At 42.3% G+C, this 27,819-nt stretch overlaps 1 protein-coding gene across 5 annotated transcripts in view; it reads right to left on the reverse strand.

The window, feature by feature from the left end:
- Nucleotides 1-27,819, reverse strand: part of LOC122399109 — a 605,244-nt gene that overhangs the window by 363,082 nt on the left and 214,343 nt on the right. Inside the window, exon 1 of one of the 5 annotated variants that reach the window (XM_043399524.1) lies at nt 12,672-13,629. The exons of the other annotated variants lie outside the window; for them this stretch is intronic. The gene's annotated coding sequence lies outside the window, so the exon portion shown is untranslated. Of the gene's footprint in view, nt 1-12,671; nt 13,630-27,819 lie in introns of those variants that run through there. 5 annotated transcript variants of the gene reach the window in all.

Below are 27,819 nucleotides of genomic sequence, written 5' to 3' on the forward strand. Positions count from 1 at the left end.
ATTTCACACTATCAGTTACAATGAAATGTTTCCCAAAGGGATTAATTTTAGACGATTCTTTGCAACGATTCCTGTTGGCTAATGAGCGAACGTCCACCGAAGAATTTACGAGTTTCTATAAATTACGAATGCCTCTGACTTCGCGAAAGACACGAAGCTATCAAAGTTTTACATCCGACCAACGGATTTAACCTACTTTTTACGGGGAGGCGCGGTGATATAGTAGCTGGAAACGAAAGCATTATCGTGTCCTCCGAAAGAATTATGAACATTGCAAAGATAACAAGGGTAAAGACAAACCAGAGGGAAATCTTTGTTCTTGGGCTTTTTCTTCGCGAAGTTGAATCGAGGATGAACTTTTTCGAAATTTCCACCGCGCGTACAGCGAATTTCGTTTAATTTCGCGCGTTACACACGGCAGAGGCCACGTTTGCGAAAATGTTCACAGCCACCGTCTACGACGCGACGCTAAACGCGCACGAGGAAACACGAATGGCTCTGATACGCTTCTGCTCGCGAAATTGTTCGTCCGTGCGTGTTTCCACGCGAACATCTTCGCCGGTAGAAGCGTTTGCAAACGTTTGCGAACATTTGGGAGCGCCGGGCGAATACGGAGTCTCGAGTTCGATTAAAAACCGACAAGCAGCGTAGGTTTTACGAGCACGGAACGATCCAAGAAACTGGGACAAACCGTGGCCCTTTGGTACAGCAATTTCGCGAAGAGAAATCGTAACCTTCCTGATGCCACTTTGTAGGCCGCAAATTATTTTAAACTCGCGTTGTTATAATTCTCTTCCAACGCTGTTCGTCGATACTACATCGAATGGGAGTCAAGTTCAGGAAAAATAAATCAAGTTCAGATACTCGTTCAATAATGTCGCCAGCTGGGTCAGTCGATTGTAAGGTTGCCAAAATTGGATCGAGACTTTTTTAAATATTTCCAACGTATCGTTCTGTACCTGCTAGAAGATACGAAGAAAAAATAAATTTTAGCACCCATTTGTTTTGAGAAGTAGAAAATAATTCGAAATCGGGGAAATACTTAATTTGTATTATAAATCAATTTGAAGGAACATAAATTTCTATTCTTTCTGAATCTCAATAACGTGAAAAATTGATGCTAATTATATAATTTAAATACGTTAAAATTTTCAGAATAAGATTATGTCGCACGGAAAATAAACTGTTGCATCATCGAATACGAGAATCGATGTAATACCGTAGTTGAAAACACAATCGACAAACGAAGTTATTGTACTAATTTCAACTATTCGTCAACGGGATCCAATTTAGGCAACGGTCCAAATACGGCAATCTTCTCCTAATTGGCGCGAACATTCTGCCGCAATGTTAATCCGACGATAAGCAATTGGGGGCGCAAGTTCGGGGTAAATTTAATATTTGCCGCTCGTCGGGGGATTTCGCTCGTTTTTCGAACTCGAGGAACGTTCGATCGTAATCGAATAATTGTCTTCAACGAGCGAACCGCAGAAGTGTGTTCAACAGATTTCGTTATTGCGCTGGCTCGTTTGTACGAACGAGGTCAATGGAACAGGTATGCGTTTTATCTCATAACTCGGTGGATCCAGATCAAAACGATGTACACTGTCTATTTTTGTTGTATCCGAAATGCTCGAACCTGTAACTCCACTCTCTGAAACACGATTACATCGACGGGCTACACTTAACTTCCTCGCGTGAAATATGTTCTTCGATTTTGCTGTTTCAAACGAAAGTTACTTCCAAAATTGTCTCAACCGAGATGCAAAGAGTGACCGTAGTTTTCGTTAGTTGAGAATTACCGATCCGTAATTATTGTTTCTTGAAAATGTTTTTCGGGAAACGAAACGCCATTATGTTCTTGGTAATTCATACAGTTACTATTTATAGCGAAAGTTATTTCTAAAATTTTCTCAACCGAGTTGCAAAGGTTGTGCTCTATCGACAACGAGCGACCGTAGTTTTCGTTACTCGAGAATTACCGATTCGTAGTTATTGTTTCCTGAAAATGTTTTTCCCGTCGTTTGTTCGAAATTTTCCCAATTCGAGAAACGAACCGCCATTATAGCGTCATAACTGTACCGAAGTTGGTTTCCGCCCCGGCCGTTCTCACGCTGCGAAGATTCTTCATTAGCTCGGCGAATTTCTATGATATTATTTCAGTCGAACGAACGGTATCCGGCAAGAATTCTCGGGTTTAAGTAGCTCCAGCTAGTACAGGCGTAAGGACGTCGTGAAAACTTCCGAGTAGCTTGTGCTATAGCAAGCAATTAAGAGGATCATTAAAGCGAAGATATCGCGCGCGCTTTAAAGCGATCGTCAACCGGGCGATGCGATAACCGTAAAAGAATACGACGAGGGGCATTAGCAGGAAGAAACCTCGTCATTTTGCACGCACGATCAACCGCCGCGGATTGAGAGGAAAGTGGAAGACCGACGTTATTATTGTTCGCCTAGACGCGAAACTCTTAAGCGACGGACTCGTTTCGCGCGCCTCTATTTCCGCGTGGAATTGTTGCCTCGGGACCACGAGCATCCACTCAACGTCTTTAACTATTCCGTGGCCTAATGTTTGCGTGCGTTTGCTTTGCACGACGCAAGGAAACGTGAAATTAAAAATTATCGACCACACGCCTCGAAACAAAGCTACCAAACAGACATCGACAAATACCTTACAACTGGCTTTCGTTTGCCACTTATTACTGTCATAATCAATCATTCCAATAATAGCAAATAATGAAACAGAAATACGTAGAGAAATCTCGAGAGTTAACGACACTAATTATTTTGAGAAAATGTAAACAAACTTTCGTTTCTCATTATACACCTGTCGTACGAATTCATGAGAAGGTGTTGACCGTATTCATTTATTCGGAATCGAATGCAGGGACGGTCTAAAAAATTCTGTGAATTCGTTTCGCTCGCAGGATGTTCGTTGTCAGTTTTAGATTCATAGTTTTTCCATAGTCGCATACCGAGTACACCCTTTTTGGCCGTAATCCAATGAATTCGGATGCAAGGCATTTTATTATTTCTTTTTTCCGTGGCTCGCGATACACGGAATCGGTGGATCCAGTCGCATGTACATTTCAAATCGAAACCACGAAAAAGAACGTAGCCACGCGCGTGACATACGGCTGTCACGTGCGCCGAACGTCATAGCGAAGCGCATCGGGGCCAAGCATCGACAGCTGTTCTAATTTCTCGTCTTCTAAATGGATATTTCTGTACCATTTGATGCATACTTGATAATCGGGTTGATCGATAACGGTGTTGCTACAAATGTTCCTCTCTAATTAATTTTAATGGCCTAACTTTCGAATTCATCGAGCTTTCAGTCTAATCATTGTCACATGCGTGGTAAGAATACACAACTATACTGGGTATATTTTATTTTTGTCAGATTCATAAGAAACACAGAATATACATATTCTTGAGATTTTCGTACTTCAGAAGTCTTGTTTCTGTTCAGAACCGTACCAAAAAAAGAGCAGAAGATTTTTCCAAAGTTTGATCGAATATTTAAAGGGCCTCCCGGAACTTCCTTCGCTTCGAGTTTGCTTCGAACGTTTCTATTCCCGCGTTCGGTACGATGCACAATGGATTAAAAAATAATGTACACAACAATTGCTTAGGTGTGTTACCGAAGTTTAATTCCAATTCACGCGCGTGAAATGCCTTTGCTGGGTAGATATAAGACGTGCACTGTGTAATAACTCATTCAGTAGATAAGGTCTGCGATGCACAGACGTGCAGAGTAAGACATTAGCGGATAACTGCTACAACGCGAGGGGCAAGTAGAATAAGAGAACCGCGACTGGCAGAAGAACGACGCTACACCGTTCGAAAAGCTTTTTTCGCGCAGAGAAACGTAACCTTGCGTTCGTTTACCCCATAAATTAACCGTTCGTCGTTAATCTCGAATTATTCTCCGGGGGAATGAAAATCGTTAATAGCGCCGCTCGATAATTTATATCGGCGATTTCTAGATAGAAAGATGCACGTTTCGATCTATTCGAACGAGGTAATATCGTCAAAGAGAAAGGGAAATATGAAAGTCGAAGAGATGCTACAGGTTATCGCGAGAACGAAAAGACATTTCCGACGAGAAAGCACTATCTTCGTATTCCGTGCTCTTCGATTATTCAAAAGGGATCTTTCTACCGAGAAGAGTCGTCTATTTCCCGTTTGAAACTCGTAAATAGCTTCGATATTAACAAATTAAAGTGATGACCAAAATTTCAATAGCGAAATTTTCTAAACAATATTGAAAATCGTCTCTTCGAGGATATATAAGTTTACAAACCTAGATATCACTTTTTTATATTTTCCGTGGTATTATTAAGATAACGCGACGCGTCACCACCGACACAAAGCGCGCTCGTGAAACATAAAACTGCACAAATACCAAGCTTACTAATCAACCTAAAACTGCCCACTAACGGTGTCTCAAGGTCCTCGTGGACTGCCAACAAAACTGCACATGCGAAACAATGCGTTGCGGCCAATACGAACGACGCGACACATTCACGTTATAAATTACCGCAGAATGTGTCATTGAGAAGCGACGAAATCTGGAGCATCCATCAGACGAACGATCTCGAATATTCGCGTGAAAAATCGTCGCGCCGTGGAAGAAACTGATTGTCATTATTTATCACTTGTCACAACGATGAGTAATCGGTATATACAATATTAACACGTGTAATAACAATAGCAAAAGAGAACAACATTATAGGGAGAAGAGCCGATGACAATGTCATTTATTAAGCAAACTTGCTTCAGTAAAAAAGTATATTTTACTAGACTGCGAATTTTTATGCATTTATATGAAATTTTCAAAAAACTATAAGATGCACTTAATATAAAAAATATAACAAATACTTTAAGTGAGACACGAATTATAATATTTGGGGGTTGAGACAACCCTTTACAAAGCTCCCATTTCACTAATTCACTATGAATCTTATTTTAATTTTTTGAGAATATTTTGGTTGATTTTACCGCAAGTATTTAAAAATGCATATAACTTGCTTCATGATATTTAAAAAATGGTCTGTTTTTCTAGATTACGTCTCTCAGCCGCCTTGTTTTTGTTAAAACATGGATCGCAACGTATCCCCAATGTAAACAAAATCCCTAACGCTGGGGGAAAAATGATTCGAGATCGCCATTGGGAACGCCTGGACGTCATGGACGGAGGGACGATATATATCCAGTTGGCTCTTTTATTCCGTTCTTTCCGTGTTTATATTCAGACAGCGCCAGATTTCTCGCCCGTGGCGAGTCCGTAACGAGTTCTGTCGATTCCCACTCGCGGCCGAATATTGAAATACGAGTCAAAGGGACGCGGGAATATTTATCGCGAACGGAAACGAGTAGCAAATAAAAAAAAAAAGGAAAAAAAAAACAAAAATAACAGGAACGCGGCGAGCAAGCTGGCGGAAAAGCTCCGCTAATCCGGAAGCTCTAACCCATGCAGCCGGAGATGAATCGCGAGTAAGACTCCCGATATAATGGAAGAAAAAAACATCGAGGGATAAGCTGTATTCTGTTTTTCCATCCCCTTGCATTCGTATAACGTTCTATCGGCGAATGTATCCGGATTTGAAATTACTTCCGCCCGCGCCATCTTTCATACGAAACCATTATGTCATCGAGCCTAGAACGCGACCAGATCAATGCTGGCTAAATATTTATTATTTGCGATTAAAGCAATCGAGACGAATAAATGTTAAAGTAAGAAAGGAATCGAAGAGATTCTGCGATTTGGACCTAAACAATTGTTTAAAAAAAGCAACGAACGTCGGCGAGACGCAACAGGTTATCAAGAAAACAATAAGATATTTCCAACGAGGCTTCCCTCCTAGCTCGATTATTCATAAAGATTCAACAATTCACGAAGCACGCTGCGTGGAATGTAACTCGGGGACAAAATAGAATGGACTATAAACGGTATTACATAAATAGAAAACGGGGTTTCAATAATAAGGAGACTCCGCTGCGTCGCGCGGGGCTCCAATGGAAATAATTGCGCGATTTATTGGAACGGAATGAACGAAGGATCCTATTATTCGAGGAAAAAGACGTAACCTTCTTCCACGATGGGAAGAATTTTTAATAAAAATTAGCAAACTGACGCTACGCGAAGAAATGTTTATATCGGCGATGACCGCGTGGTATGCGTGCTCGATAGCGATAATTCGCTCATAACAACGCGCGGAAATCCAACGAGATTACTTGAATTTCCTATTTAGTATCGAGAGAATGGAGTGCGTGTTACGTTCAACGCTCGAAAATCTACAATTGCGAACGAGAGCGTATGTTTGTATCGCTTTATCCTTATCGCGTTGCTTCAATTGCAACGCTCAAATAAACGCCAATGCGTTATTAGGGTGCACGAGCTTGCGCGAATAATAAAATCGAGATACGGAGGGAACCGTTCGATTCGAGATCTCGATGCATCGACAATGCAATCCTAAGAATAAATCGGGGACACTTTTATAAAATTGCGAATTTCAATCGCGACGTGCACATTTAGATTCTTCTAAAAACGTAAAGGAGCATTTTTATTTTCTTTCGAGTAATTTTAATCTCTCTTGAGACTGTTTTGCATCGTGTGTACGTTTGGACAGATAGTTTGCAGCTTCTCAAGACTCGTGAATCTACAAAGTCTGGACCAAAGCGAGGGTTGAATTTATTTGGAAAATAAAATTTCGAGATGTTTATGTAACCGTTAAGGGGTTAATGTACGGGCGAGCAGAAGGATCCAATCGTGTATCTTCTGCGCGCGATCGATCAGTCCCGATTACGCGATTCGACGCGTGCATATGGCCGCCGTAGGGGCGGAAATTCTCCGTAAATATTCGGCGACGTTTCGATTCGTTTCGACGCGGTGACTGCACACGGACGCTCGAGTGGCCGCAGCTAATGCCCGTCAATCAGAAACGGCACGTAGTAGCCGCAATAAATAAAAGTGTTCGCTCGCCCCCACCCCCGGAATCGTGTGTATATTTACCGGCGACTATTTTAAAGCGCCACGCGCGTAAATGCGCGCCGACGACGAGGAAGTCGGTGACGCGCCCCGTGAATGAAGAATGCAACGAATACCGGGACCGCGATTGCGACACCGTGTCTCGTAATATTCCGTAATATTACGGTGTCTCGTGGAATACAACGCGTTTCCGAAACTCTTCGTTCATCGAGCCACGAACGCGAGAAAAATTTTCGAAACTCGACAATCCACGATTTTCCATCACGTCGAGAATTTAGATTTAATGATAGGGTCAGTTGCCCTAATATGGAATAAGTTCCTAATTTGGATCACGGCAATATTAAAGAATCGTAAACGGTTCAGACGTTTTCTATGTAGAAATTCCCAATGCTGAGAACTGCTCAAGGAACTTCTATTGCTCGAATTAGAGGATTCAACAAATAATTATGTTGTTTTATAAATAAAGAATTATCGTGCGTTACTTATATCATACTTTCCCTCTCTGAAAGTGGAAATTCGATATATCATGCTATTCCATATTACGAGCACTATGAACCTAATATGGAAAATGTAAACATTTCCTAAACGTTGCCAGTCAAAAGAGCATAAAATTTCCTATAAATTCATATTGGTTAAGTTTTCATAAATGTTCTGCAAGCAAGTGAAACACGTGTACAAAAGAGGCAACTGACCCTAAACAAAAATATTAAAACGTCAGTGTATATTAACGTCCACAAAGGAGAGCATTCCTTTGCTATGCAATTACGTTTGCAAGGGAATTTATAACATAAATTCGTCAGACATTGGTTAAAAATGTCTAAAAACGTAGAATATTATAATAAATACGGAATTCTGAAAAGTGCACACGAATTTTAATTCCTTCCCGCCACAATGGCCACAGACTGTCGAAAATAATTAATAGTTCGTTCGATTACGTACCAGAAGCCAATACAATTTTTTTCCCCCCAAGCCGTACGAAGCTTGCATTACAATACTATTGTCCGGGCCCGCAATTTTTGTCCACCGGTGGAAAGCTCATGTTCGAAAATTCATTTCCACCGAAGAATACAATGGCAATTGAAACACGTGCATGCATACAGTTTCGTTACGGAATCGAATTTTCGTTGTTACGTTATTCTGGAGCTACTAAAAAAAATCGCGTGGTTCCCTGCGCCGCGGGGTTCGAGAAGAAAACACTTTTACTTTTTGTAGACTAATAATACAAAGACAACCCTGATAGATACTTTCGATTCATACTCGATTTACGTACGATTCCTTTCACTGCTGGTTATTTAATTTATCCAAAGGAGAAATAAATATACGTGTACTGAGATTCCCATCGAGACGCTAGTAATGGATATAATTTTATTTTATTTATCAAACTGAACCGCGACGATATCGACGTTTATCGATAATGTTATCGTTGACGGTGGTTGGAAGATTCACTCTCGGATTCGCGTAACGGTCGTTCATCGCTCAGTCCCCGGTGCCAGGCGTCCTCCTTTCATTTATTTCTCTCTGGTGGACTCGTGGGACAAACCGTGACGACCCGGTGCTCGAACGCGAAAACGAGAATGGCGAGCATCACGAAAACCGTCGTCGGTTGGGTAGCGTCGCGACGCGTGGTCGTCGTCGGGACGCCGCGGCTCGAGGTAACCTTTAATTAAAATCTTTCGATCCGGGGGTACGATCTCCGGTCGTCCGAAATGAGGCGAAACGACGCGAACGGCTGTACAGAAACGCGCGAGTAACGTCTCATTAGGCGCAGATTGACCTAATTACGAAAGGAAACGTCTGGCGCACTCGAGAGTCGCATCTCGTCCGCAGTTGGTGCGTTGCCTGCCTTTCTGTGTAAAATTGGAAATCGTTCTCTATTTATAGCGCTTTTCCGATAGGGTCACCGAAGCCGGACAAATATGGAACAATGTACGAGAGCAACAGGGAGCACGATACGCGAGCAAGCGCAAGCGTTCCGCTTTTTTTTTTTCCACGGTTATTGTTTCTTTCCTCTACCGTTCCCTTTGTCGACGAGAAAAACTGCTAAACGGTTCGATGCGACGATCGTGGAAAAATTCACCAAACCGTCGGGTCAACGATTTTAATCAAACTTAACGGATCCGCGGAACGTCGAACGACAATCCTGTATTTTTGCTTCAACGAGAAGGAAAACCACGATGAACGTAACTCACGCCGAGTATTTTATATAAAAATGGGAAGAATTTCGATAGTTAAGAAATTTCCCTTGTAAAAATATTTGTAACGTTTGGTATAATCCGGTACTACCACGGGTTACGTTTTAAGTGCTTCGGATATTCTATTTTTCTCGAATCAAAAATCGCTTTGGTGAACGTAATGGGGTAAATATTAAATTCTGTTTCAAACCTGAAACAGCGAACCTCTAAATGATCGAAACGTAGAGAGTTTATGGCGATAATTGCACGTTCCGAGTACAAGTATTTAAGTGATATGGATGTTTCAACAGACGGATCGACAATCGTGGAAAATCTATGGAAAATCGTCGTTTCAACGTTATAATAACTACAAAAATTTGGAGAACCAGAAAATCTGTTTGATTAGTTCCGTAGACATTAACACCCAAGTCAGGAATATCATTAAAGCGGTTAGGAAGTATAACATCCTTAGAATTATACTATCCGTACAATCTCTGTACGTACAACGTTCAGATTATCATAGTTAATTGAACGTCCCTCAGCATGTCGATAAGTATTAAGCGGCACGTTAGCAGCCCTTACGCTAAAAAGTCTAATCTCAAGTTTCCTGTACGCCTTGTCCAGCGTAACACGAATTAGAATTTGCATCGTCTACTTTGCAAATGGCGTTGGAGACACGTATGTACGTACAACTTGTCTTTCCTGTATCAGACATATACATAATTACGTACGAGCTGTTCCTCTATGTGATTAGTGTCTTAAAATTGAAATTTGTCAAGATTGAATTTAAAGTGTGTGTTATGTTGTTGAATAGTAAGTACATAGCATGGTAACTGACTTGCATTATTATTATTATTTACGACTGGCGCGTATGCGTTCCGTGAATGAAAGAAGGTAAACAGTTGAAACGAATTTATCGGAGATTTTCGAAACCGACAGGCTGCATTCAGTATCCAATTAGTAGCTTTATTCATAATATTATGCATAATTTTCAATACAGTCGACAAGCGTATGAATTATTACTCCTTTTTTTGTGTATTGTATGTTGCGAGAGATAATTGATGAAGACCGGTCCATTGGGGTTTCTGGAACTAGTCAGTAATTAGAAGATGTTGATCCTAATCACTAACGTGTCTAGAAACGGCACCTAACCTCCACTACGCGTAGGCTGACGCGTTGATCTATTAATTATTCGTTTCCACGAGTCTAACTTCATTTTACTACGTCTCAATCGCTTTTCCTTTTGTCTTTATATTCCCAACATTTTGGTAAACTCTTAATATAATATTATTAAATACACAAGTAGTAAATTCAGGTATTCTTTAGAATAAGTGCTCAGTGAACAATTATTATATTCAGTATTATTAATGTACAAGCATTAGGATGCAGGTTTTAGAAGAAATAAATAATCTTCGTACGCTGATTTGTTATCCACTACCAATAACAGTGTTAAAACAATTTTTCTCGAGTAAATTTGAGAATTTTTAAATATCAACTCGAAAAGCATTTCTATCCAAATTTTGAATCTTCTAAACAGCATTCTAAATTACGTATACCCCGTAATCCCAAGCTCCAAAAAGTAGAACGCTCGGTGGACGTTAAAAAATTCTCAGTTTTTAATCAAATTAGCAACATTGATTTTCACTGTTTTCCACAATGTCCACCTGCTCTAGTCGAGTTAGTAGAACCTTGACTTCGCATCGATCCTGAAAAATCACGAGTCGCCGGGAACGCATCGCGGAACGAAATTTTACTGTCTTGTTTATGTTCGCGGGCGCGTAAACAGTGAATCGAAATCGAACGACCAAGGCCAGCGTTCATGGAGTTGCTTTTATTCATGGACAGTTTCGCGATGCCGCTCCGTTCTCGTTGGAAAACAACGGTCAGTTTCGTTGTCGGTGTGTCGAGATACCGGCCGTCCTATTAATTACTTTCCATTTATTGGACCTGTTCAACGACTCCTCGTTCGACGTCGACTTTCCAGAATATGAAAGCAATTTTGTACTTCCACCGGGAACGATCAAATCAACCTTTCCCCTAACTCATACGCTCGATGAATTTTTTCTCAACGCGTCTGAAATGACTGTCAGACACGAGACATATTTTATCGAATAATGACTAGTCAGTATTCCACGATAAATAATTTCTACGCTTTAAGGTTTCCCATTGCGCAACAGTCTGACTTGGACGGTCATATTCTACTGAACAATCGTTAAATAATTGTTCCCCTTGCTTGGATTAATGTATTTAATCTTTTCAATGTGTAAACACGTGTCGCTGAGAAATTAATACGAAATTTAAAAAATGTCTCATCAAGAAGACGAGAAGTTGGCTGACTGGGACGGTCATATTCTACTGAATACTCTACAGGGTGTCCCACGCAACTGGAAGAGGCTATACCTCCTAAATGGTTGGGAGTATAAAAATATGTTACAAGTCAAAGTTAAATGGTATCAGACGATGCATAATATGCAACTGCACTTCTTTTTTAAATGAAAACCTACATTTTTTACTGCACCAGTCGATGTAGTTTCTTATGCTCCACATAAAAGTATTAAGATTAGATAATTGTTCCTGTCTCTTTAAAATAAATTTGTCAAAAAGTATGTAACTAAAGTGATGTTTGTAACTGAAAATATAAAATATTGAATATCTCATTCTTCTATTCTGTATTTTATATTTACTCCTACAAGTATAGCTGACTAAAAGAACGTTTAATTTTTTTATTTATCGTTTCGAAACCATAACACGAAATAAACATTGAGTTCTCAGAGTTAACGATAAACGTTTCATAATCTTGAATATCTCGGTGCAAGTGGAGTAATATCACCTTAGAAAAAACCGATTGTGTAACCTTCCCAATCACGTGTCACTAAGCTAGCAACTTTCTTGTCAACGACTATAAACAATTCCTCGCCTGGCACTAACAATTCATCACCGTTCGCGTCGTCCATTTTCTATCACTCGTCGGCCACGCTAAGAAAACAACGCGAAGATACGCAGATAAGTCGAAGGATGGACGAGCAGGTCGACGTCATCGATAGTCACTTTTAACAGGAAGATAACTAAACACGCATAATTGTCGAGCGACGCTGGAAACGGTTAGGTCAACTTTCGAGGAGCAACCAGTTTATCCAGCATCTGTCATCGGTGCAAGGTATTACGCTATGCCCACTTCCCAGGCATAACGGCGTCGAACGATAACACGATCGATCACTGTCCAGCGCGCGATCGACGATAACGTTGATCGATCCCGAGGACGGCCTGGCTGTTTCGAAAAAAAAAGAAAAAAGAAAACGCGTCGCGAGCACCGTACGAGCGCGCAAACACCGTCGAAAGTGAGGGTCGCGGGGTCCCAGGGAAAAAAGCAGCCAACTCCATAAATCGTGTAATTAGCGTGCATGCGTCCCGCTGAAATCCGCGACGGGGGCGCGATTGCGCGCGTAAATCACGCGTCGCGTCGCTGCCGCGTTCATTTGGCGCGTAAAAAGGCTGTATCGCGTTACCTTGTCAGCGAAATCGTCCGGTGTCCCGCCAACCAGCCGTAACAACAACTTTCTCACATTTTCGACCCTCGTCGAGCTCTCGTTCTCCCGCTGGGGCACAACCACACAATTCTCCGTCGCGTGTTTAGCACGCGATCGCACGACACTTCACCACGGAGGGGGCCAAACAGGAGGGAAAAAAAAATTAACGCGATCGAAACGGTAACCGTGCCGGCGAATGTGCCTCCTCCCCCCTTCGTTCCGCTGTCGGACACTGTCTTCCTCTCTCGTCTCACAGTCGCGTGCTAACGCGCCTCGTTATGGCGCAACGTTCGCCGCGACGCGACCATCCCCATTACACCTCCACCACGTGAAAAAGGTGAACGCGAAAGAAACAACGAATAACGTTGATCACCACTCGCGATCGTCACTTGGCCACCGCGAACGCGTACACGGAACACGGAACACGGAACACGAACGTGGGTCGCGGCCGTTCGATCGTCGCGATACAGCGATCGATCCCGCGTGACAGGACACGACGACGATCGCGACGAGTGAAACGCGCGCGCGACGACGACGACGACGACGACGACGACTAGGACGACGACGGCGGCGGCCGGCTCGCGAGGACCTCTTCCGCCGCACGATTCATGACCACCGACGGAGAGCACGTCGCTCTCGTAGCGACGACTGCGCCACTGCGCGGCATCGCGTCGAAACGAGCCAGCGACGGTGGCGCGAGAGGGAAACGGAAGGTCGGCGAGAGAGCGAAGAAGGGGGATGCCGGCGAAGGGAAGGAGACAGGTAGATCGGTGCGCGTGCACGTAGTAATAGCAGCCACCGCGCGTATAGTGTACGTGTGCACCACGCGCTTGCGTGCGAACCGTGTGTACGCGCGTGGACTCGCGCTCGGGGGAGGGGGAAAAGAGAAAAGGTTAGGTTGGAGGGCGAGAGCGCGGACGCGAACGACGAAGACGTAACCGAAACTGACGGGCTGCGCTCGCTGACTTCGGACCGTCGTAACAACGAGTCGCGCCACGGACAGATGGATGGACACGGTGGGACGGATTTTCGTTCGGCGGTGAGTTTTAGTTGTTCGTCGCGTTGTGCAGCGGCGCTCGCTGCCTCGGGACGCCCACCACCTGTGGTGCTCACCCTCCCCCTACCTGCCCACCCCCCACCCGCGACGAATCACCCTCCGCGCACACGCGTTCGAATAGCTTCTCCCCCACCCCCCCTTCGCCACTTTCGATGACCGAGGAACAAAATTTTTAAGCTCGTCGTCGCCTCGTCCGTTGCCAAATACTCGCGAATCGCGCGCTCCACGTGGCGATGCTATTCCACGAACCGTTCGACGTCCTTGACAGTTTACTGTTTTTCAGATAAGGAGATGTTCGCCTCCTGGCCTAGGTATTAGGTTTTCTACTGAAAACTAATCTCATTTACTGGTCTTCTATTCTGATGGAGAAAGATGCTATATCTTGCTGCATATATTCCCTCGTAAGATTCGGTTTCCTGTTTACACAAAGATGCAATAGGACCTCGCATAAACACAACAGAGATATTAGTCCCCAACGCCTCAGTTCTTTAGCTCTCAGTTCTCTGTTCGACTGCAGTTTAGTTCTCTCGTACAAGTCATAGTGAAAGGATCTCTCTTCCAAAGCATATAAAATAAAGTATTTTATGTAATAAACCCACTTCTAATACAAGGTACTCTATAAAAAACCCGTGGGATGAACATAGCACGAGTGGGGTAGTTGCCCCGAAAAGCCGGACGTAGAAACATTTTAACAATTAATGAAAATTTGTCTCAGCACTTATTTCCGTAACCTAGCTAAAATTCATAAATCCTATCAAAATTTATTTCCTTTAACGCTTCATCCTGAGAATCAAGTATCTTAGTTCTGTAGAGGAAATGTTAATTGTCAACGCGAGCGCGGAATGTCGTTACACGATGCGTGAAGGTTTCCCAACGTGCATCATCTGTTTGTTTTGTTTTTTCGCCAATATTGCCCGAAGTTACGATTTTAATATACAGCCAGCTATTGCTTCACCTGTCTTCGATGTTTCTTTGCGCTCGCGTAATATCCCTCGTGAACGGAACAGACATTAACGCTGCGCTCACGTCACGCCGCCGTGTCTGTGCACGTATGTCTGTTTTCACTGTTGCTTCTCCCGTGGCATTCTGAAACTCGACCTACTTACTTCGAATCGTCGTTGCTTGGAAAGCAAATAATACCAATTTAACGTCGTTCCTTATGAAATCGTTGACCCCTGCTCCCTGTTCGTTAATGTAATGCCGCTTTTATTCAAATGATTATGAAAATAATGTTACTTTTATTCAGCGTGAAAAAAATAATTGAGAGTACAAGATTGTACTTTTTATTCGCAATAAAAAAGATTATTATCATAACTTGTTATACATTCAGTCACAAACTAGAATCCATTAATGGAGTTTTTTAATCGACATCTAGACTAACTAGATCCAAAATAATTTTATTATACGCAATGAAAATTTTCCCAACTTTGGGGACAATAATACTCGGAATTTTCTATTATCGTTCAGAGTTACGATTGCCAAACATTTATTCACGCTATCTGTCACATGTATACTCCACTACTCTCGAATAAACGAGTTTTCCGAGTTTGTCACGATCTCGAATTATAGATGGATGCATAGATTGAATCTTTTTGCATTAACCACTTACAAAAGAGTAAATAAAGTAAGAAATAATTATAACGTTGTGTCTCCATCCGCATAACCAGATAATAGTTGTTTATTGTATAACCTGTTATGGATTATGTTAGATCTCGCGATTAATACATGATTAATTGTTCTTTCCCTTTCAAAAAGCGTTCTTAAAAATAAATTGCTTCTTCTGCATTTTGCACAAAATAATCGACTGTTTAATTATCAATTCGATTCGCAAATTATTCGAATACTTATTCGAATCTACTTACTTAGATTTTGATTTAAAAACAAACCACAAGAAGTACAATGTATATTACGTTACAAAAAAAAATGCGTTCGAAGTTTTCAGCTAGCAGTAATCGCGTCATAAACTTTGTTCGTCAAGGTGTTGCAACTAAGTAAAGTTATCTACAGTTTACCAATAGATAATCCGTACTTACGGTTATGGAAAGTTTACCGTGCTGTACCGTATTGTATTGGCAGATATAGTTTCGTTTAGGGACGTAACGATACAATATTCCCCGCGGCGACGTTATTTCTAAAACCACGATGCCCCTAATTACTACTGGAAACCGCTTTCGTGAATTGTACCTCCATTATTTTACGGTTTCAGAAACACATTTCCAACATTCGTGACGTTACAAAAATGCAAAAACTGAAAACTATAATATATAACATTTCCATTTAACGAATTTTTAAATGGAAATTCACCGTTCGAGGGTCAAAGAGTCGTAAGTTCGAAACTCCAGTCAACGCGTTGAGCTAGAAAGGTGCACGACGCTATGAAATTTATTTCCTGACGACCAATATCGCTATTCCAAAGAAAAGAAGCAAAGCGGGGCGGAAGGATCTATTTCTGATCGACGGTGTCACCGACGTGTCGATAGAAAAGGCACGAGTAGACGATACCTAAGCGCATTAGCCGACAAAATTACGGCTGTGAATCGATGTAATGGCGCCACGTGAGTCGTCTTTTTCACCATCGAAACCAGTTACTTGTTTTACGCTTTATTCGAAGTCAGGTTTCGAAAATTCAAAATGACTCGATATGGTGGAGCACATCTTTTTAAAAATGTTTCAATTCCTGTGAATTAGCTCTAGGGGTGCCAGAGTCTCTTACAGAATTAGTATGATATACAAATAAGAGTAATCACGAAGGCAGAAATAGTTGATGATAATGTAAATGAAATTAGCAGGTCAATCCTATGCAATATCTTGAATTGCACAAGTATTATTGGAAGCAGCTCCATTTGAACATATCAATCGAGCAGTCAGAAAGTCAAATTATTTTTGGGACCACTTAAATACTTTTGTCTATTTAGCACCCACTTCCAGCGTGCTCTCTTAACTCTTAGTGGTCTCCTTGTTTTCTTATTATGACGCGTAACGACTACTCTCGCTTGTTCAGCGTATCCAAAACGCATGTCTTCGTTGTTCTTACTATTCTCGTAAATTCGACCACATTACTCCATTGTTCCACGACTCAAGCTGGCTAAATATACGACAGAGATGGATTCTTCGACAGACCCTTGCCTCGTGGTCCTCTATTTGTTTAATTTACACACCTTCGATCTGCCAATCACCATATTCATTTCTTTCGTTTATTATTTCCTATTTTCCTATATTATGTTTACATTAGATCGTATAATCCTCGCTATTGGCTCTCGTTAAGCCAACAACTTACATTTGGGGACTAGGAGAGCGTCGAAAGTGGGGTCAGACGTCCCACAGCTGGTCATCCTCTCACAAACGCATTTTCAAATTGTCCAACCATAGTGCATAATAATAAATCTGCGTCCAACCTTTTTGGGATTTCCAACTACCGTGCATTGATTCTATATTCGCGAGCCTCTCGTCGACGCGCTATGGCGCCACGATTCGCGGGCGACACAGTATTTTTAGAAAGAATACTGGAAAGCAAACGTAACCGGTTGTTCGTAAAGTGTTAGGTTTTCGACGGCCGCTGACGCCGTGCATTCGAACTCTTAATAGATCTGTAAATACTTGCCAGCGCATCGTTGAAAATGATTTACGGGCTCGCGTCGAAATAACTTGTATCGGACGGGTTGTTCCTTTTTTTTTTTTCTCGCGGCCATCGCGAGGATCGACGAAACTGAATTAAATTTATAATTTATACCGCGTCACGGGCACCGAACGTCTACGATAATCGAGAAGTGTACCAGTCGCTCGTAAAGTTCGCGTCTTTATGCAAGAGAATCTCATATCGCGACTCGTGATTGATCATGTACAGGTGCGCGAGCTCTAACAAGCCGAACTTCGCTGTGAATTATATTTGCGCGCAAAATGTAACATTCGAAACGCTCCTGGTCGCGGAAGAGTAACACTGTTTCGAACAAATTGACGATCGGCGTAAAATGTAACTACATACATTGGTGTGAAAATGGAGCTTGGGCAGTCATTAATTAAACACTTGGTTATCTGGACCTGGGCAAACTATTTCTCGTTGCATTTTTCTATCCACAATTAAAATTAAAAATCAGTCTACTGGATATGAATATGTACTGTAAAAGTAATGGTTGCAAAAAAGTAACTTGCAATCTTATTTTTAAAATTTAAACCCAACGCGTGTATTCTAGTAGTTAACTATGTAGATTGGAATAATCGTTCGAATACTTTCGAGAGCTACTGTGTTTGCTCTAGTTTTACGAGAGAGATCGCTTTCTATCCGATCGTGGGATGATTTGGGGAACACCCTGTACAACTTGTTTTACGATACAAAGTCCTAGGTTGGAAGCCGACGGATTAAAACTTCGTACGCGTCGCGTCTCGCGGCGTCATCTTAATCACCGTGATTGCGTCGCGTTCGCCAGCACGTAACGCAAACACTGACGAAACGTTCGGACAACCTATAAAAGCTCGTATTTCTAATTAATTCTCGAACGTTAAACTTATCTTGCTCGTGGAAGATACTTAAAGAATTTTTAACAGCGTCGAATAAACTGCGCGTTCCTCACTATTTACTCGGTCGCATTTTAGTCTTTCCAAGTACGGTAATAAATCTTCTCAAGGCAGTATAACCCGGCTATATGTACTTTCTTTCCTTTAGCCGAGATTCTCCGAGGGCTTGGATTTAATTAAAATATTCTATGCGCTTCTTATGCCGACATGAAGTACGCGAACGCTGTATTCTTTCAAGCGCAATATTCATTTTGCGAAACACTGGCGGGTAAAAACGACGCTTCCTTCTAACATATGACTGAATCAATAAGACTTATATTAAAAACGTTGAAGAAGAGGAAGACGGATGTCGATAAATGAGCCTTTTAAACGTGCCCGGGATTAATGCTCCGCATCGGGAATCTGAATATTAATTGCGGTTTAATGAGCAAAGCGAGAAATCAATGCTGCCGGACGTATTTTTCTTTTCGTTGCTCTGCACCCTCCTCCTAACCAATATTTATTAGTCTCCATTCCTTTTATAACGTCTGTGAATTACAATTCTTTTTTGTATCTTTACTCGTTTCACGCATAATATGAAAACAGTGATATTGTGCTAAAAAAAATGAATATTTCACGAGACGTATTCCATTATTACATAATAAGTATTTTACTACGACGCTGAATTCTAATTTTCATCAAATTATTGACGTCGAGGTAGTTTACTGATGTTAAAACAGTATGAGACGTATTCGAACAGAAAGTGAGCATACTTGATGTAAATTTGTAAACAAGGAAGATGGCAGAGTCGAAGCGTTAATAAAAATCTACGCGGCCCGTGGTTTCCTCCGCGTTACAATTAGTTCGCGCAGATAGGATCCCCTACTTTTCCCATGGCGTACAGTGGCGTTATCGAGACTGATAATCGATGCAGAGGATCGCATAGAACTCCGCCGGAGCAACGAATCGATCAAATGGGCAATGTACCGAACGGATCGCGATGGAAACTCGGATATCGCGAGCCGACGTCATCGCGTGCAAATCCGCAGCCGCGTTAAATGGCGAAACGAGCGGAATTCGCGCGGCCGCGCGCATATTTATTTCTAGAGAAACGTCATAACGACGGGATCCCGTCACGAAATTTCTGGCGAGCACTCAACGAACGGGACCGGGTACATTTCTGGCATCGAATCGACACGATCGTCTGCCCTCCCGTCCCCCGTCCATTCCGCGGATAAAGTAGCGTTTCATTCATCACGGATCATTTTGTTAAGCCCCGCGTGGATTACGCCCCGGGCATTCATACGTATCGCCGCGGCGCGGAACGTTCGCGAAATCCATTCGAATATCGTACAACAGAACCGAAAAAGAGTTTACCGAGCCATTACCAGAAATTTTCGCTGACGTACGTCGGTAGATTTCGCGAAATCGCTGCCACCGCCGAGCGACCGTGCACGGGGCGCTGTTAATCGCCGCGTTCCCTCGTTATCCCCTGAAATATGGTGTTAATATTAGCTAGTTAAAGCGCGGGGGCGTGTTGAACACGCTCGAAATTGAACTTTGCGAGCACCGGGAACGTCGAACCGCGATGTATTGGACCCTTTGAACGCGAACGCGCAACAACGGTTACAAGGATGCCGCTAACGATGATCGGAGAGAGGTATAACGTATCGATAAATTACAATTTATAACACCGTCGAATAAAGTATACCTGGAGAAATATTTACGTTGATAAGTGACACGATCGAATACTAATTGGAATAATACCTAGAAACGCCCCTTACACGTCTCGATTATCGATGTTTGGGGACGATATGCAGATCCTAAAGAGAATAGATTAATTCTCTGGACGTAGGTGGATTTCGTAATTTTATTTACCTGATAGTACCTGGAACTATCTATAATTCCGAAATTAAATGTTAAAATAGTATAGTTTTAAAAATAAATGTTAAATAATATTGTAAAAAATGCGTCAAGTTTCGTGAAATTGAAGCAAAGTACGCAGTAATCTTCGTTTCGCGGTTCACGCGCAGTTGGGCGAGCATCACGGTCCATTGTTTCGAATGGAGTAACTTAATGCGTCATCCACGAGTTGATGACACAGTGCGGATTAGTCTAATTTGAGTTGCTCCGCGATGCAGCCGTTCCTACGAAGAAAACTTTGCGTTAAACGGAGATCATGGCGGCGCGTATTATTCCGCGTATATCGCGCGTACGAGATATTTCGCCAAGCCCGTAACAACCACGCGGAAACGGTGGGTCCCCCCGGAAGCCAAACTATAGCAGTTTCGTAAACGAGCATTTTTTGAAAAGATTTTCGCTCTCTGACTTCTTGCAGCTAAATACGAACGCAACCGCCGCGTGGAACGCGAGTACCTATTTTCGCCTAAATTTAAATGCAAGTTAGATTAAGGACAGGTGAAACTGCATGGGAGCGAACAGCCTCGACGTTTTTAATGTTGCACTAATTTTCATAGCGAATTACGCCACTTTGGCGTCATACAAACGGAATGTACTCGCGAATCCAAGCTTTGAATATTTTTTATGTTCGAGCGAAAACCGGTCTCGTTTGCTTTTGTTCCATTCTGAGCAATTCAACACTGAGAGATAACAAGATATTTATTCTGATGTCAAATGTTGTAAAACGATAAATTCAAATAACGTAACTGTTGGTTTAAAAAAGAAATAGGAAATATATTAAATAGCCAGATCGTTCCCCCAAAAACAAGCCTTCAGAATTTAGTGAACGTTCCTCGACCCTCGAGCACCCCAGGGTGAACATTTTCGTTGCTAATAACTTTAAAAAAATATCGTTTCAAGTCGACAGTCGAGGGGGGAGAGGGTTTACGAATATTTCTGGGAGTCGGTGTATTTCGACCACGTTTGGGGGAATTTTTATCTCGCTGGACGTCGTCCGGCGACAGCGTCCGCGGAAGTCTCCGGTTCTCGAAATTTCCGAGGCACGGCGTTAATTCTCGAACAGGCCAATAGTACAGGCGAACGTGGAAACGAGAAAAAATAGCTGACAGATAGTCGACTGAATGGTGTTACCGGTGGCGTGGCCCGTAGATAACTGCGAGCGGCCGTGGAATTTCGGTTTTGACGGACAGGTCTGTTATTACTGTCATTCCGGTCTCCCTCGTGCTTCTGCTACGTTAATCCTTTCGTCATCGTGTCCCGCTTTGCGTCGCCGTCCATCGAACTGTTTTAATGAGATGCCCTGTGTGCGCAGCCCGAACTTGCTCCCGGCTCGCAAATGGAATTTTTAATCTGCCCCTCCGCGCCACGTTCATTTTTGCTTTTTTTTCGGTGGTCAACGTTCCGCATTGGCCTTCTGGTAATTGCTCGAAGCTTCAATCAGTCGTTGACGCGTTCCTCGTGAAACTGACTGTCAATGCTAACGCGGGTTCCTCCTCTGCGTACGTTATTTTTAGTCGAATCGTCTTCGACGCGAATAGTACGACGTATGATCACCAGCCACCGCGCGTTTTTAACATAACTAGGTTTTTAATTATTCCCTCACTACGATTGCTAGCGATGTACCCGTACGATAAATTATGAAAAGTGACGGAGAACTTGCGTTTAGTAATCCATGAATAGTAGAGTTGTTAATTCTGAAAAAGGGGAGATTTTCCGCGATACTTTAATTATACTCTGAATTTTCTCCGGGCAAAGAAGAAAATATTTATCGAGCGTATTCGCCGTCATGTTATAAGAGAAGGTAGTCGCCATTTAAAAATCACGGAGGAACTCATGCAGGTTGCCCTCTGAGACACATAAATTACCTGTCAACGACATTACGGGGACTTGGAAGTAATCGGAACGGACGCTCCTATCTTAAGAAAAGGCAAGTTCATCAAGATAGCTCCCCTAACATGTTATTCTTTACCATTTATTTTATTATTATCGTTCCTTCCCCTGCTTCTTTCGTCGTTAGACCTACTGTTGATACTACTGAAATCACATTGAACGTCTTTTATGATCTTCTTAATCAAGTGTTCTCATAAACAGAATGTTAGAAAATATTCAAAATCTTTCTTTCCCAAAAATAATGAAAAAATTGATATACGCTGCCCTTTCGATCGTAAGAAATTGTAGTAATTTCTTCTGTTTCATCTTCTAATTAGAATAGTTTTCGAAAAACTAAAATTTTTAGATAAGAGCAAAATATTGAAAAATATTCTGAGGAAATATTATCCTCATCTTGCAGACCTTTACATCCCCATTTGCTGTTTAAAACAGACGAAAGCTTTTTTCAAATTAGAATAGCTTTCGAAAAAAAAAAATCGTAGATGCTAGAGACAGAGTGGAACCAAAGTCAACGAAGACAGAAAGGATTGGTCGGAAGGCATCAGCCCTGGCACCATCGAGACTACCCGCGCCAGATAACTTTTCCTTGGCAGTGTCATTTTCCAATTAACACTTGATGAAGGACTATCCGTGGCTCTGGAAGGAAGGGAGACCCTTATATACACGCTAGCGTAGCCAGCCAGAAGTAATTGGGTTATATCGCGCGAGGATTTATTGAGCGAAGAATACAGGAGGGATTCTGATTCCACGCCAGTCCGCAGACGGCGTGGCTCTCTTCTCGCGGGGATTCGCGGCGGTGCAAATCGAATTAAAATTCCGTAGCATCGTTAGGGCCCTCGTGCAAGACCTCCGTGGCAACGTCAGGGGGTAAGAATATACCTACCAGCATTCCGCGTGCTTGCGTGACTACGAGAGTTTCAGGGTCGTTCCGAACGCCAGGGGCTCCGTAGGGGCTGAATTGCTCTTTCTTCTCCGCGACGCGTTGCCTTCGTGCTCCGACGCTACTTAGCCGGTCAAAAATCCGTGGCCCGCGCGGCGATTTTAAACGAAACCCCCCAGAAGAGGAACCCCTCGTCGCCATTGTCGATTCCCGACTCGCTGGAATTTAATATTCGTCGAAAACTGTCGACCCTCCTGTTTAAAAATAATTCAGCAATACAGAACGATAAAAATATAATTTTTATTATATTCATCCACATTTTCAATAGTTTTTCGTGGACGAAAAAAATGGAATTTCTTTGTGCTTTGTCATTTGGATAATTTCTGAATCCAATTTTTAATCATCGAGTAATAATGGGACCAACAGGAGTTTCATTTTCTATGTACAATGTATTTATAAATAAATCTTATGTACGGAGAGCGGCGCTGGCGATGAGAATCTGTATATAATATAATCTGTACATAAGTGGTTCTTAACCTTTTTAAGTCCACGACACAGTTTCTCGTAGGAGATTCATAATTTTCTCGGGCTCACGGCACACTTCGGAGAAAATAAATCTAGTTCTTGAACGCTCGACGTTCACATATTTTTTCTACCTTGATGCTTATAAGATCAAGGTGCATCAAATGCATTCTCTAACGAAATTTGAGCAATTTATTCGGCTTTAAACTAAACGCAACACACGTGTTTTTAAATGCTTCGACTTGGATTCACCATGAATAGAGACTAAAACACGATGAATGAAAATTCATCGACCCCCGAATGATCTCTGATGTATATTCGTGTCTAGTCACTGTTTCAAAGTTCCATTGGAGTCTGTGCTAGCGGTGGTAGGTCATAAATTTAGGCGAGGATCTGCAAGGAAAGGTTCGAACGTAAAACCACAGACAAGCTATACGAGTAGACTTGAAAATTCGGCGGTGATTTCAGCGTCCGAGAAACTATTCACTGAATTGATATTGATAGGTAGACAGCTGTAGTGTGTGCGTAAATACATGTGAGTTGACTATAGAAGGGATTAAAAACGCAATTTTCAAACAACCATAACTCCTACAATAGTGAATGTATTTCATTGAACTTTATTTCTTAAGTAGAGCTCATGGGTATCTACGAATAAGTATTAGACAACTTTTCTGTAGAGCGTCAAACAAAGTGACTAAAAATCAAAAATGAATTTCTAAGAAAACTTGACAGGGGGTAGGTGCCTAAATTTTTCGACGAAATTGAAAACTTTTAAATCATTCTGGAAAAATTATTATCGTTTGTGCAGATCAATTACAATCATTTTTGGTGAATACACATACCCCCGAAATTCTACACGTTTTCGAGAAAAAAATTCTTTACCGAAAATATAATGTGTGACCAGGAACGTTTCTGTAATTTTATTTTCCGTCTCACTTTCTCTTGTGTTCATTTCTGTAACCTGTTGGCAATGTTACAAGTTACACGTGATGAAAAAAAGGGGCCAAAAAAGTACATTGGATGTAAGTAGTCTGCTCATATACCTCGCCCGCGGTAAAACTAACCAGATGTCTCGTTTACTGAACTTTTCCCACCGATGTGTAACGTATTACCTACGAACCTTCGAAGACCAGAAGCTCAGCGAATCTGGAAAACGTTCAGGACGCTGTATCTGCTTCGACAACCATGATAAATTTGCAGTGGAGCGTGCAATACGTAAAAGACATATCACTAAAGTTTATGAAACGAAGAACCGTATTATTTTGCATGTAAATTCTTTAGATAAGAAAGAAAGAAAACTCGCCAACGGTGGAGGTACCAAAACACGTTTTGATAACGAATGCTCCGTCGTAACGTGTTCGAGCAGCGTAGGGACTTGAATAAAATCACTATTAGCGTTTTTGCGCCGCTCTAGTAACGAACACGTCACGCGAACGATCGAACTTCGTCCCGTTACAGCGATCTGCTCAGGGAACAGCGATCCATCAGTCCACCGCGAATTAAATTTCCGAGCAATATGTACCCATCAGAGCCGGGGGATCAAATCGAAATTCCCCAAGCGCAAGGACGTTCCAGAGACACATTTCGCGTCGAGGTATCGAGGAGCACCCCTCTCGTCGATCGATCGACCGTCGCGGAGTCGTTTCTTCCAGGAAGTCCCAAAGTTCCGTGCCCGTTTCAGGGACGCGGGACGACGGGGGTAACCGGGGGAAGGAGGAGGACCGGAATCGAATGTTTGTTTTTCGTCGAAGGAGGACATCCTACGGGCATCCCGCGACCCCCCTGGACGGGTATGCTCGCAGCTAAGAAGGATCGATTCGTCCAAGGGCAACGGCTATCCGTTAACGGGACGGAATAGCCTCGAGGGAGAGATCCTGAAGCGTACAGACCGAGCTCACGGCGCGGCACGGCGTCTCGCGTGCCAACTCAGCCCCCAAATTAATGCCTGTCCCTCGCAGTAACTTATCCGCCGACCCGGTATATTATGGCCCGCGATCGCCGTTCGCTGACGAATGGCCGACTATTTTCCTCCGTTGCGCTTTCGCTATTTCTCCGTGGCTCGTCGTTCCGTAAACCGGCCTCTAAACACTTTTCTCCGCGCACACATTTTTCTCTTTTCACCTGTCCCTTAACTGAGCCTCTATTACAAACGTTGACTGGCATCTGGGTGCGTCTAGTTGGACATGTGGAGACGCAGGTTAATAGTGACACTTTGATTTTGGAATAGAATAACTCATAAAGTATTACATTTGGAATAAAAATTGTTGTATGAAAATATTACTTCATTGTATTGTATGCCAGGTGATACTCGAGTGATTAATAAAAAATGGGAGACAGAGAAAGTGTTACCGTCCATTACACAGCCTATTACTTGTAACGTTGCTATATTTTTATATATGTTTTGAGTTATTCTCAGGATGAAATTAATATTTCAGAGAAACGATGGAAGTATTAAAGAAAGAAATATAACAATAACAAAAATAGAGTACGTGTACAGAGTAGTGAGTTTCTAACACATGAAATATTCGGTAGTTTTATTTTCAGAGGACATAACTATCTTCATTTCGAAGAGTCGTGATAAAAGTAATATCTCTGCCATAGTTTCGAAAGACGAACGATACCGAAACACCATTACTGGCAGTTATCTCAAACGTCGTCGAGCAAATTCATTTCCCGACTTGAAACGTACTCTGGAGCCGCGCGTTTAGAAACAATTTAGGAAAGTTATCGGCTGTTGAGCCAAGGCAATCGACGTTCCTTCCGTCTAGTTAACGTCCGTCTAGCATAACAATAGATCACACGAGCGGGTATAGATATTACGGTCTGCGTTTACTGACTTTGACAAATAGCTATTTTCTAAGTCTACGCAAGAAGAGCTAAGTAACATCCTGGAATTACGTTCTAAACGACCAGGTAGTTCCCCATAAAACACGGACATAATAGAAATCTCGATGAACGAATACCCAGTCTTCGTTTCCATTTCTGTCCAGTAAAGTGTCTATGAATAGTTACAACAGTCAATTCCAAACTTTCGCAGCAAATAAAATTTACAGAATATCACCGATTCGAGTTGCACTTGGCATTTCAGTCGAACAAGGGAATTTGAAATTATCTTGACAATACCGGAGAATTTAGAAAATATATACATAAGTAAATATGAAGAAAATTGATCAAATTACACTAGCAACCCCTTCATATATTTCTATATTTATAGGGAAGTGCATACTCATGGTTGTCCCAAGTATATAAATATATATAGATATAGTATTACGAGCATTACATTTCCTAATATGGAAAATGAGGACTTCAGTAAAAAAAGTAAACATTTCCTAAACTGTTATCATATTTTAAATTTGACTTAAAAAGAGCTCTAAATTCACAATATTTACGTTTTTATAAAAGTTCTGCAAACAAGTGGAACACGTGTATTAAAAACTGTATTCCCGACTAGGGCAAGTGACCCTAATAATATTACTCGAAGCGATTCTCAGTTTCTGAGATTAGGATGGCTATCGTGGATAGAGGAACTTATGTTGGCGCGGGTGAGCTAATTCGCTGGTAAACGGGACGAAATCGTTCCAGGTCGCGGACGTAGTTTTCATCGCGCGTTAACGCCGCTCGTTTTTTCCCCCCCGCTACGGTGGTTTAGGGTTGTTGCGATAGGTCCCGGTGCATCCGTAACCGCGTCTGCATTCCTTGGCCGTCTGCCCGAAGCCGGCTTTTCTATTCGTCGAATACCTAATTCACCGGTGGCCGCGTGCTCTGCCGGCGTGGAAGCGTTTCAGAGACGCGCATCGCGCCGCTAACCTTCTTTTCTTAAACTGTGTACGAAACACGAGAAAAGAAACCAACCCCGCCGCGCCGTAATCCGACCTGACCTGCGCCTCCGACGCCGTGTAACGACCCCGCGTGTAAACTCGGTACGCATTTAGATTTTTACGAGCACGCTGTGCGACTCGCCAGTCGATCCGTTTCACGAATTTTCCACGTCAAATGGCGGCCAATTAGAGCGCCCATGAACGCCCATTGCGATCCGAAAATGGCTCGAAGGGCAAACGAGACAGCTACTTTCCTGGTTGTACAACGTTACTATACAAAATTTGGTTAGAATAGTTTGTAAGCATCATAGGACAGCTGTGACTCGACAATTATAATACAGTCTTTGATTTTTCATTGAAAGCAGTGAGAAGTTTGCAAAATAAGCGACGATATCGACAGAATAAGATTCTTGAAAATATTTTGCTGCATGTAATAATTTTAGAAACTTAGACAATCGCCGGTAATTCGTAATATTTGTAGCTGGAAATTACTTGGAGCCTCGCGTTAAAATAAATTCACGAAGCGCAAAGGGGCAATTAGATCCGGCG

The sequence above is a fragment of the Colletes gigas genome, unplaced genomic scaffold, assembly GCF_013123115.1.
Source record: "Colletes gigas isolate AHSC1104 unplaced genomic scaffold, ASM1312311v1 Colletes_gigas_Sc00012, whole genome shotgun sequence".
NCBI classification, from domain to species: Eukaryota; Metazoa; Arthropoda; class Insecta; order Hymenoptera; family Colletidae; genus Colletes; species Colletes gigas.